The 13,535-nt window shown below is 34.5% G+C and overlaps 1 protein-coding gene across 1 annotated transcript in view; it reads left to right on the top strand.

Annotated features, from left to right (window-relative positions):
* LOC138711803 (uncharacterized) overlaps positions 1 to 13,535 on the top strand; it is a 342,343-nt gene that overhangs the window by 232,403 nt on the left and 96,405 nt on the right. The window lies entirely within an intron of this gene.

The raw sequence follows: 13,535 nt of genomic DNA, 5'->3' as shown, positions 1-13,535 counted from the left end.
CCTACTCATAATACCTTATTAAATGAAAAATGTTTTTCATTACCATACTTAGTCACTTGTAACGCGACGAGACTTCTACACAATTATGTAATATTTTAGTTGTAAACTTCTTATATGCTATTCTGTTGTTTAGTTTCAGATTTTTCTTTTTTACAAATAATACAGGATTTTCTGAAATTTTGAGCATCCTTTGCATTTATTTTTATATGGGTATGGACTTTTACAAACTGTAAAATTTGAGAGTGTGTGTCACGTTAAGTCGGTAGCTATTGATAATTTTGTCGTGAGCATAATCAATGAACAGGATTTATCGACATCTTGAAAAAAGTCATGAACAAAATATTGGATTTACTAGTCCATATTTGTCTCAAATGGGAAGCAGCCTTAATCATAACTTTCATATAAGAACAAAATAATGGCTATTATTGAACACTCCTTAGTAACTTGTGAGGCCGGTGCCACTCGTCTCGTCGTTGGTGTTACGTAAGATGGCATCCGTAGCGGTCACCTTCCAGCACTCGATGTTCTCTGCCTCTTCTTTGCTCCGGCTGCCAGTTACGATTCACCGGACAGGTAATTTCAGGTGGCAAATTTGTCGTTAATTTCTAAAGATGTTATTATTTTTGGGCGCCAGCCTCCTCGAATTAACTGCGGTAGAGTAGAGTTCCCAGGGAAGCTGGAGTCATTCGGGACATGGAGTTTGGGAGAACGGAACTTGAAGTATGATACGTATAAGTATAATGTACCGGACACACGTTTTAAGTTTGTAGTAATTGAACTTCAATTAGGATGTTTATTAATCACTTGTAGAATAGTTCTTGCCGAACGCGTATCCAAGGCTTGTAAGTTATTTTCAAAGTATTGATAATAATCGACGAATTACAGTATTGATAATAATCGACGAATTAAAGTATTGATAATAATCTACGAATTACAGTATTGATAATAATCGATGAATTAAAGTATTGATAATAATCGGCGAATTAAAGTATTGATAATAATTGACGAATAGTTGTGCAATTCACAAACAATCATAAGCGGTGTCTCGATGGCGGCTGCTATTAAACCATCTAGTTTCACACGATCTGAGTAACGTTGCTTCAGCTATCACTGAAAATATTCTAAGTCCCACAATTAATATGGTTTCGTATACTGACAGATTCTTCTAAGTATAAAAATGCACCAGTGTCTGGCTGAATCGTAATTTCTACTCTATCTCCGTCTTCACCGCGTGAACTATCACCAGAATATCTCTTCGCCGCGCCGACTATCTCGCCAGGATGTCTCTTCGCCTCGCCGACTATCTAACCACAGTGTTTCTACTAGGGATGGGCGAAAAATAACGTAGCAGTTACTTTGTAACAGTTACTTAATTGTAACGGTTACAAAAATAACTTGGACACGAAATAACTAGTTACTCGCTGTTACACTGTTACTTTCGTCTGGATGTAACTTCTGCAAAAGAAACTAGTTATAATAACGTCATTACGTAGTGTTCAACCGGTCCACGAGATAGCGCGGCATTACTAATGTGTTTCACCATCTGGTTATAAAAATATCAACTAAGTCCGTTCCCTAAGACCCGTAATACACTTGCAGAGTTTTCGCCAGCGAGAAATGTGTTGCGAGAAAATAAAAAAAATTGAAAACATGGATTCAAATGGACGTCCACACACTGGAAGAGATTCTCGCTCGAGGCAAAAACCTTGCGCGAGTTTCTTGCTGGAATCGGTAGCTCAGCGAATTTTCTTGATACATTTATCAAAGATGTTTGACATTTATACTCTTTATGACGATATAATGTAGAAAAATATATCACAGGTGGCGATGAATTTTATTGTTCTTATTTGAAAATGAGGAAAGATGGCTGATAATTGCAGTCAGAAACTTATCGAACTTGTACGATGTCACCCGTAGGCCTATTTATATGATACACGGGATGAAAACTATAAAAACACGAAACTTAAAGAAGAAATCAGGAGACAAATATCAGATTATTTGAAAATAAATAGGGCTATATTTTATTTCGATGAGATTTAATAGTATTGATTAAACATTTGAAATATCTATATGTCGTAACAGTTTACGTAATTTTAATCAGAATATAGCAAAGAATTCTCTATCATATCATAAATGGCAAAAATAAATAAATAAATAAATAAACTTTGGTCCATTGAACCTGAAATAACGCCTAAACGTATCATCATTCAAATCGAAACCAGTGTCCAAAACCCGCCCTTATTTTCGTGATTTTCAGATATTTCTGGCTTTAATTTTAGGCCTACTTTTTCTTTTCATTAACAAAATATGTTCATGTAACTCCATTTCCTCATCATCTGAATACTCAGATTCAACATAGCGTTCGTACGTAATTTGTAAAGTACGACAATATACTTACAGGTTATATACATATTTGAGTACGACAATATAGGTACGTAAATACATAACCTATAATATTTCCCCCAACGAGTGATTACTGTAATCAGAAAAATGCTTTCTGCATGAAAGCAGTGCATAGATGATCATAGCGAGGTGTGATCTGTGATAGCGAGAACTCGCCAAATGTGTGGAGGAGGAAGGCTCTTCGCCTCTTTCTCGCAACACATTTCTCGCTAGCGAAAACTCTTCAAGTGTGTTACGGGCCTAAAGTAGAGCACTGAGAGCACGGTTTCGAGCAGAGCCGAGAATGTGATATTTCACAATATTACTGTTATTAAATCTGTAAGAAAATGTATTTAAAAGGGCTATATTCTTCATACAATATTTCCACCAGAAGTGGAATGTGTATATGCAAGCTAAACCATCACAAAAATTAGTCATGATGAATAAATCAATTTAGTTTATCATATATCATAAGCTATTGATGTCCTTCGTAATAATATAAAGTTTTCAAATACTTAAAATAAACTATTATTGCATGATTTGTCGCATTAGAGGCCTACTAATTTCATAGGTGGATCTAGCCTTTCAATATCGTAGGGGGGGGGGGAGAAAGTTTGAGCTTGTTTATATAGGTACCGATAAAACTACTTTAAACAATTTCTTAGATTTTGTCTACACTTCTATAAAGTCGTCATATCTTATCCTTTTACAATGCTTTCATGGACGTAAGTAAGTGGGTAGGTCAGGGAGAGACTTTGGCTTCCTAAATCTCAAAAGAAAATTAAAAAAATATATGTTAGCACTGAATAAATACAAAAAGTAAACTGAAAACAAGGTACATTTTAGAAAACCTGTCTAATATTAAAATGAAACTATGTGACACAAATCCATACTATTCAGTTAATATCCTCCCCCCCCCCCACCGTTCTGAAGTCACCAACATTGTACCACAGCCAGGGATGTGCTGGAGGGCACTCGCAAAGCCTCGCGCAAGCCCTTTGTTAAATATTTATATTGGTTCCAAGATCTTTGTTAAAATAACTCGCAAGGAAAAATCAATCAAACGCATTTTTATAATTTAGGTAACCAGCTACTATTCTGCATTCTGCTAAAGCGATCGATTGAAAATACAGAAATTTAGTATCTTTTGCGCTGCTTGTTGGAGACTCTCTATAGCTAATTATGATTTCCGAGATTTCGTGGATAACTTAATAGGAAAAAATTGCCCTTTTGTCATTCACTACAGCCAAAGCCAAAATAAATCACGATTTACATCACCATTAGCAGTGCGGAAGCTGTAAGAGACTTCAGTGCAATGAATGACATTGTCACTTGTGAAAGAAGTAGCTTACAATCTCCCACTTGTCCAGTTTAATGACAATTAAACTATCGGAAAATCTATGAAATAATGGGACAGGTTCCAGTTTGTGTTATCCTGTTTGAGAAATCATCGCATCGGTGGAGCTATTTTGAAGATCAAGAGTTGTTATTATTTATTTTATTATTATTATTATTATTATTATTATTATTATTATTATTATTATTATTATTATTTTGTTCGCGATCCCGCATTATTAACTGTGCGGATACTCAGGTGGCCGCGGACCTCTGGTTGAAAATCACTGATCTACGCTATATGCGTATTTATTGTAATAAATAAATTGATAATATGCATAATAGTTGAGGTATAATACGATTCATGATTGTGTTTGTTAAATAACAGTCGGTTCTGTGGAGTATTGATGATGAAGATGATGATGATGATGATGATGATTATTATTATTATTATTATTATTATTATTATTATTATTATTATTATTATGTGTTTGTTACGAATGTTGAAATCTTCATTACTGTCCTTTCTGTTAATATTTTTACTTTTGAAGTTCAATCAAACCAATATTTTATGGTACAGTATTTCTGCTACAAGTGTACTTGTCAACGTTTTCAATCATTTTTACAATGTAAGTTATTTAACATTCAAATATAACTTGTTCGTGGGTAACTAACTGCTTCTGAGCCTCTGCTAGTTATTTAACATTCAAATATAACTTGTTCGTGGATAACTAACTGCTTCTGTGCCTCTGCTAGTTATTTAACAGTTAAATATAACTTCTTCTTATGTGACTGCTATTTTGTCTCCGGCAGGAAATTGTAACCGTTACTTATAACCGTTATTTATAACTACTAAACAAAAGTAACGGAGACAGTTATAACAGTTACAAGAAAATAACCGTTTGTCATATCCCTACTTGTGAACGTTTTCAATCATTTTTACAATATAAGTTATTTAACATTCCAATATAACTTGTTCATGGGTAACTAACTGCTTCTATGCCTCTGCTAGTTATTTAACCGTTAAATATAACTTCTTCTTATGTGACTGCTATTTTGTCTCCGGCAGGAAATTGTAACCGTTACTTATAACCGTTATTCATAACTACTGAACAAAAGTAACGGAGACAGTTATAACAGTTACAAGAAAATAACCGTTTGTCACATCCCTAGTTTCTACCAGAATCTGACTACAACTTACTATCCAAAATAAACCCCTCTACGTTTGAACCACGTGACTTGGTCATGAACCCTGATTGGATAAGATGAGCCCTACGTCATCACAGACGCGCTATTTGACTAACATACGTTGACATAAATTCCCAAGATCTGCTAATGACATATTAATTGTTCCGAAAATCGCAAAATTCCCCCATACACTACAATGCCTCGTCGCTTCAAACTTACCATCGCGTCTACAAGATCAACAGAGTTCACAGTCTACTCAATGCAATTACTACGCCTCGCTGCGCAGGCGACAGAATACCTACTTCTACAATAGAATAGGGATATCTTATGCGAAGTTTTACTGTTAGATGGCAGGAGCGTTCCATGCGACAAAGGGCTATATTATGTCATATGCTACAGTTCATTACGTTCTCCCGCTTGTTGGTTTTCTGTGCGTGTCAAAATTATATTTATATTATTTTGTATAATCTAGTACAATTTAATATAATTTAGTATTTTCTTACCTCATAATCTAATTTACTTTACAATAAATAATAGCGTAAACTTCTATAATACTAAGCTATTTCCCTTAAGAGATGGATGGGGAAATCTTCAGTATGCGGAATATAGATACGAGTAAATTGAATGTTCATGAACCTAAACGAGAACTTTGAGAACGAGATGCACGAATAAAAAAAAGAAAGATCTTTGTCGAAGGTGAATATTGCCTCTTTAACCATAAGTATTGTAAGTAAGTACCGTACGCAATAAACAGGTTATGCAGCCACCAATGTCTTTCTTTTATAGGAAAAGAACTATCGGGATTCAATTCTCTTACTTTTTTCTCTAGTTGCAGAAAGATAAAATAAAATTTTTAATAGGATGGTACAATCACAGTCTACTATATACTGTCGCGAAGCTCAATATGTAGTAAAAATGCAAACATGGGTAGTTGCCCACCACTAGGATCGCTACTATCGCCTCATCATCGCAGATCTCTCTCCTGGCAGACGACAAAATAGCTATGTTACCCTTTGTTGTCGTGTTCTTTTGGAAAAATTAACACCTTCCTTCCATTATTGAAATATTAAATGCATAAAGTTAATTTATTATTTTAATGGAGTAAATTAAATTCCACCATAAACTCGAAGATACCTGCAAGAAATAAGTTAATATAATTTTTGTTTGTGCAAAACGAACTGAAATTTACTATAATAGCTTCACTCATTCAAGATTATAGCGATAATTAACTATGAAACCAATAAATATTAATTTGCATTTTCCTTTACAACAATAATAATGTAAATATGAATTAATGAAGTAACTTACGCGTACCGGTACTTGTAGTGTAGGCTTACGTAGTTAACAAAGTAGGATGAGGTTAAGCAATAATAATCACATCAGAATTGGAAATAAAACGTGATCAATAAATTTTATTGTAACAGACTTTTTCTACGTCTCTAGTAAAGCAAAAAATAAAAATAACAACAAAATTAGCAGCTATAATTAAAAGCATATCCTTTGAAATAAAAGTAGGCCTAAGCAATAATAATCCCACCAGAATTGAAAATAAAACGTGATCAATAAATTTCATTAAAACAAACTTAATTTTTTTCTACGTCTTTAGTAAAATAACACATAAAATTATAACAAAATTAATAGCTACAATTAAAAATATATATCCTCTGAAAAAAAAGTAGACCTAACCTTTATTTCTCTGGAAATTTAGCAGCCTAAGTGACAGAACTTTAACCGGTATCTAATGTCCTTTCGGTTAGACTGAAACATTTCATTGTGAAATTTAAGGATATAATGTATTCTAACAGTCACAAAGAACTTCAAAATTAAGAGTTTTGTTTCTGCACAGCATTCTTGTGGAAACCCAGGAGCCTTTCTGAATCTTTCGGAAATCGGAACAAGGATAACTCTGGCCTCTTTCTCTTACTGTTCCTACAATTTATATCACTACAAACGTCTCCTCCTTGTCCCATATTATTATTCCAATTATTATATTTTAGCCATTACAACCAATAACGAACATTTCACAAGCATCAATGTGAAGTACGCAACGATCTAGCACTCGATAGAAATACAACACAGTCCAAAGTCGACCATGGACAGTCTATTGTTTCTAGCTGCTAACCGCTTGGAGCGCTTTATCACGAGATTTGCAAAAAAACACCTCAAGCTTCGCGACTGTATATAGTAGACTGTGGTACAATATGATCGCAGTAGTATCATGATTATTCGTGCGTTTTGTAGGTTAAGGGCATACAGTTTAGAATACTATGTATGATTATTTTGAAAATTTGAAGTTAAAACATGGTTACAATAGTTACATAGACTGTATTATTTATAGAATTATATATTTATATTTTTTTCACTGCGGATCGTCCTAGATAATAAACATTCCAGTTCATCGAGAGTTTATTGTAGGCCAAGTATCGTTCTATTGTAAAATGCAGTCTTAAACTTCGGGAACTCCTACAAGTACGGCATACAGTCTAAGCTAACATAGCTTGCTGTCGAGGATGTATATGTTTTTATTAACATTTTCTTCTTTGCACTCTTCCAAAATGAAACTGTAGCTAGCAATTCCTTATTTGAAGTAGTTCTTTTTGTTTAATAAGCGAAATTTAATTACTTACATTTTTTTTAAGATTGAAAGCGTATATTTAGAATCTTTCCGGATCTGATTGAAGGCAAAGAGCTTTCCCTGGTTTTTACATATAGGAACACAACAAAAATTTGGCATTTTGAGTTGTTTTTAAGAGTATTTAATATACTAATGTACTACGTATATCCTCAATGTTTATATATTGGAAAACAAATGCACACGCACAGCGCATCCCTCAAAGTACACGCGCGCTATCTGGTGGTGCTAGTTCAGGATATCCCTATTCGACACACTCTCCCCGTCATCTTATTGTTCGTATCCTGCCTAGCGCGGCTACTCTGCTAAAACCTCTCGCGTTCTATCTCTACCACTCTACAAGCCTAATCTGTATACCATATAAATGAAAAATCAATATTATAAAATATTATTCGCGACCTATAAATACGCGATGCCTACAATGATATGAATAAAAAACAATAATCGACCAAATAAACAAATAAAATCTAAACTTACGTAATAGTAACCGTCTCACTTGTAACATCAATATGATTTTAGGATTAAGAAAACATTTGGGATTACAGTAGAGTCTCGTTAATCCGAACTACGCTAATCCGAAAATCCTATTTAATCCAAACAAAATTATTTTAAGAGAAAAACAAATTTATTGTAATAGTACAAAGTAAGTTAGCGAAAAGAAAAAATGTATAAATTCACTCAATTTCTTTTACTTAAAAAAATGATGAAAATAGCACATTCAAGGGTACTTACAACATTAGTGTTTTCTGTACATAATTTACACATCTCTCATGCTCATAAAATCAGTAATTTCCTATTGTAAAAAGTGAACCTGTTGGTTTTGGATCTAAAAATAGCAACATGTTACTCTTACCTTCCCACCACCGTCCCTCAGCGCTCGTGGATAGCATACATTGCCATTACAGGAAGTAATTCGGTTAATCCGAAAATCTTGTAATCTGAATAGGTCTTCGTCCCAATTAGTTCGGACTAACGAAACTCTACTATACTTGAGAAAGGGAAAATTCACTAAGGAAATACATTCGTACAATTAAAAAAATGCACGTAGAACACATCACCCAGTCTACGGAATGAAACTGCAGTTTTGTTGGTTTAACAGGTTTAAATTTTGTCTTTGATTTACAAACGGTAGGGGTCTATGCTCAGTAATGTCCATTTAGAACTTAGAAATTACAAGAATTCAAGAAAAGTAGGGATAAAGAAAGATTAACTGCAGAAAACTCATAAAAACCTTCAGAAATGGAAGAAAAAGTATCACGGAGGAAAAAAATAAATCCTAGAAAAAAAAACTATAGACATTATAAAACTGAAGAATAAAATGATGATAGTATATTATGTGAGACTTCGAAACTGAGTCTTCAGTATTTATATTGCATTTACAAGGGAGGTTACGTGTGTGCGATACTTGAGAATGGAACGATCCTTTCAGGTATTTTTCTTTGCATCCATACAGCGTATTCCGAATCTCACCGGTGAGAAATCCGATGGCATCACGGTGTTCCGAATTCCACCGATGACGTCATTGATGCTCCACCGGTGTCGCACCGGTGCCATCAACTTGCAGAGGTGGTGGCAGTCTCCATCAGCCGCCATCAGTGAATCTGATTGGTTCTTGTATAGGGCAGGAATTAGCAGACGAATAACATCGTGCACTGTTGTGTCATGGCGGTGTGTTCTGCTTTAATTAATTGATGAACTAGTGGACTTACTCGTGTTAAATATGTAAATATTTAACACGAGTAAGTCCACTAGTTCATCAATTAATTATATTCAAGTGCTAAAAGTGGTGTACGCAAGATTCAAAGATGGGTTCTGCTTTAGTTCTGCTGTATTGTTTGTAATGAGCACAACGTAAAAACAATATGTTAAAGGCTTATGAACGAACATGTCAACGGACCCGTTATTACTACCGGTTCAAGAAATAAATTGGTTATGCTATCTTTTCTTTGAACGAGATGGCAGTACGAAAATTTCGCAAAATTTTGCTATACTAAAAGCCAGGTTATGAACCGATTAAACAGGAAGTAGTTGGCAGGGCGAGAGGAAAGTGCGGGTTAGAGGGGTAGGCTGTGCAGCGATGACACGTTGAGTATGGCGGGGTGGAGGGGGGAAGGAGAACGGAGCTTTTCATTGGACCTCACGTGAAAATGTCGTCTGCTAACGAAAATCTGGCAACGGAATCATAGAGACAGTGTAGCCAAACTTCCCAGTTCCTTTGGTGTACCACGTGCATTACGAGTCGCATTTCGTACCAGCGTTATTAGCTCGTGCTTTCTTAAAAACAGTAATTTTAATTACTAATATTGTTGATAGTGTTATCGAGAACTATATACAGTAGTTATTTTAAACATATCGGTGACAAACGCTGAACATGCTTTGAATCTCGCGCCACTATGTGGCAATAGAGCTCACAAAGCCAGCAACAGAACGTTGCTTCCGGTTTAGTCGGTTCATAACCTGGTTTTTAGTATAGCGTAGCACAGACAACAACTTGTACAGTCGCCATGACAGCCATCGTTCCTTCCAGCAGTTTTGTTCCTTATTTCGCTGCGACGTGACGTCATTGATGCCACCGGACCGGTGAGATTCGGAATACGCTGATAGCAACCAAAGAAGTTTTATAGTTTAACCGATAGCAACAGCAGTAGTTCGCCATCACTGTGGCTATAATCGGTATATAACTACAGTAATTATCTTATTTTGAACACATTTCATTAATGAATCCCAAAGGATGAATCCAAGCTGATGGAACCGATGCGACAACGCTGGAGCATCAATGACGTGATTGCTGAAATTCAGAACACTCTGATGTCATGGATTGCTCAGCGCTGAGATTCGGAATACGTTCTAGTGAGTTACGAAACTCGTTGCAATTCCATAATTTCGTTTTGAAGATTGGCAATGCAGTTCGAAATAGAGATGAGCTTAAACGATATTTTCAAGTATCTGTGACAACTGTGATTGTGACAATTAAATATCTGTGACTTTTATCGGTGATTTTGTCACACCGATATTTTATATCGATACGTAGCATGAATTACACCGATATTTTGTCACATCGATAAAAATTAGCAGGAAATATTGAAGAGCAGTGAAATATGAATACGATTTATCTATACACATTATTTATATGGGAAAATCCAACAAAGAAATTATGTACATGTACCATTAAGGAATAAATACTTACCTAACTGAACAGTAACATGTCAAAAGTTCACCTCATGTACCAAGGGGTTATATTATAGATACTGAATCAGTTGATCATTTTTAAATGTAGTTGGGTATGGAGAAATTGAGGTCATATGATTATCCTAATCGTTTTAAAAATTGATCCTTTTTATTGTATATAATATAATGGATAAATAATTTTAAGTCGTGCATTAACATTATAATATTGAGTCATAGAATAAAAATTAATAAACCATAAGTATTCGGAAAAACATTGGAAAATAATTACAAAACAAAACAGTTGTTCAGACAGGATTTTACACGAGATTAAGTACTGCTAATCAATGGTGTTATTATTTAAATTGTGTAATAACTACATCATTTATAATAAGATGGTGAAACTACCGCCAGATTGCTGTTATTGTATCATGCGCACGCGCAAACCTACGACGTAGAGGAGATAATATCAATCACAGAGTACTGAATACGGAGCAGATTTCGATAGCGATATTTAGTCACAGATATTTCTCGTCATCAGTCACAGGTTTATCTGTGACAAAAAAATACCTGTGACAAACTATCGGTTTGTGAAATATCGGCCATCTCTAGTTCGAAACTCTTTGCTATTCATTATTCAAATATGAACGCGTTTTGTTGTTGTGTGTCTGAGAGGATAAAAAATTGTGTGTCATGTGTGATCTGTGGGCGGCAAGTTGGAAGTTTTGTCAGCTTTTTCAAGGGAACAGTCTTTTTTTAGCTTTTTGGCTGTAATGGTTATCAGTAAAATTGAATAAATCATCTCGGTAAGGCAATCTTTTACAAATAATTGAATAGAACGACAGTTCCAAATAAACCAACACGGCATTGATCTGTGTAAGATTCGTTGCCACGTTGCTACAGAAAATTCCGTTGGAAGTTATTAGTGAGCCTGAAGAGTTAGGAATTCGTGCAGTGTGGAAGGGAAAATGTTTGAACGAGGATTGACAGACTTCTCTTCCTGCACCTTCAGCCCTATAAAACGTCTTTGCTTCAGCCACTGCCATCGTGATCTATTCAGGCCGTAAGGCAGACCACGTGACTCGCTTAACAGCTGATCGCGAAGGGCGGTCTTTCAACCATATCAATTAGTTGCAGTACATGAAAAATAACATATATTTCTCTGAAATGCAGTGTAATCGCGTCAGTAAAATTTTAAACAGTGATTGAGAGACACTTGAGACACAATTCACTTTCAACGTAAGGTATAATATTATTTTTGGTGTGAAAATTACGTTGTTGCAGGCAAAGTTCGTATGTGTAATGCCTGCCTTTATTTCGATTAAATATTGCGCCCTTATGTGGTTAAGTGAATTTTTGGTGTTATAAACAGTAAATAGGTGTAATAATATACACGTGAAAGTGAAACATTGACTGGGATGTAAAGTAAATTATGATTAGGCCTAAGTGCAGCGTTACTGATGTTGCTCTTGTCTAATCCATTATTGTTAGTTTACCGTATTTGTTTCATTAAATTTAAATTATTGCGCCCTTATTATGTGTGAATAATCTACATTATAAATAATACGACGTTAGATAATATACACGATTTGAACTAAAAGCGAGATACATATAGTATATTATGAAAAAATTATACTTACCTTATAGTTTTCATTATTGTTACAGTATCTAGTATTGTAATTAATTGAAATAAAGCATGCTCGCTTCATTACGAAATTCTTGCACATTCATTTAAGCACGTTTCAACAATTTTCAGTTGCATCGCACGCATATTTTGATGTGTTGACATTATAGGTTATGTTTACTCTATCAGTATTTGCCTTATTTCTATATTCGCAATTATGCATCATAATTAAGCATAACGCTACGTATAAGTTGTAAATGCAATTTGTCTACACTTCAATTGTATTTATTCGTTTCATACGGTACTCCAGTCTGATTACTTTAATATGTTACCAGGGCTAAACTAGCGCTGGAGTAGTTCCCTTCGTATTCATACACCTTGCATATACTAATTAGTTCGGTTAGTTCAGGCCTTTATTATGCCTTACTTAGAGGATGAAATGCATCTCCACAAAAAATAAATTCAACTGTTTTCAGTTCAGAAGTTACCGGGATTATAGGCCTACCTCAGCGCTCGTTTAACCCTAGTTAAGTAATATAACTGTATGTACATTTCATAGGAGGGACTGTGGTGAATTTTCTACCTATAAGTAAAGAAGATAACCGTGTTCTGAAGTTTATCCTAAATATATTCTTCTTTATTAAATCTCAAAATAGCTTTCGTTCTCAAATTAAAATGTTGGCGCAAATAGGTTATGTTAACATGGTGAATTCTCTTCACATAAAAATAACACAGTTTTATAATTATCCCTGCCACATTATGCAACAAATAAATGGAACTAGCCGGAACTTATGCACACATTGCATTGAATAACAATTTAATTGTATTATTTATTTGTTCCCTACTATACCGGGTCGTATTGAATTCTATTTATCTAACCTACCAGATGAAGTAACACACAACCGTACGTACTTACACTTATTTCATAAGAGGGACTGTGGTAAATTTTCTACCTACAAGTAAGGAAGATAGATGTGCTAAATTAAAATCACAATATAAATAATTCTTCTTTATTAAATCTCAAAATAGCTTCCATTCCAAACTTAAAATGTTGATGCAAACAGGTTATGTTAACATGTAAAACTCCGTTCACATTAAAATAACACAGTTTTGTAATTATTTCTGCAACATATTATGCAATAAGAAGTGAACGTATCTTATACACACATTACACTAAATAAAATTGAGCACCGACACGCATTAAAGTAA

The sequence above is a fragment of the Periplaneta americana genome, chromosome 13 (genome assembly GCF_040183065.1).
Source record: "Periplaneta americana isolate PAMFEO1 chromosome 13, P.americana_PAMFEO1_priV1, whole genome shotgun sequence".
Classification (NCBI taxonomy): Eukaryota; Metazoa; Arthropoda; class Insecta; order Blattodea; family Blattidae; genus Periplaneta; species Periplaneta americana.
The sequence above is the reverse complement of the archived record's forward strand: the minus strand, read 5'-3'. Positions and strand labels throughout refer to the sequence as shown.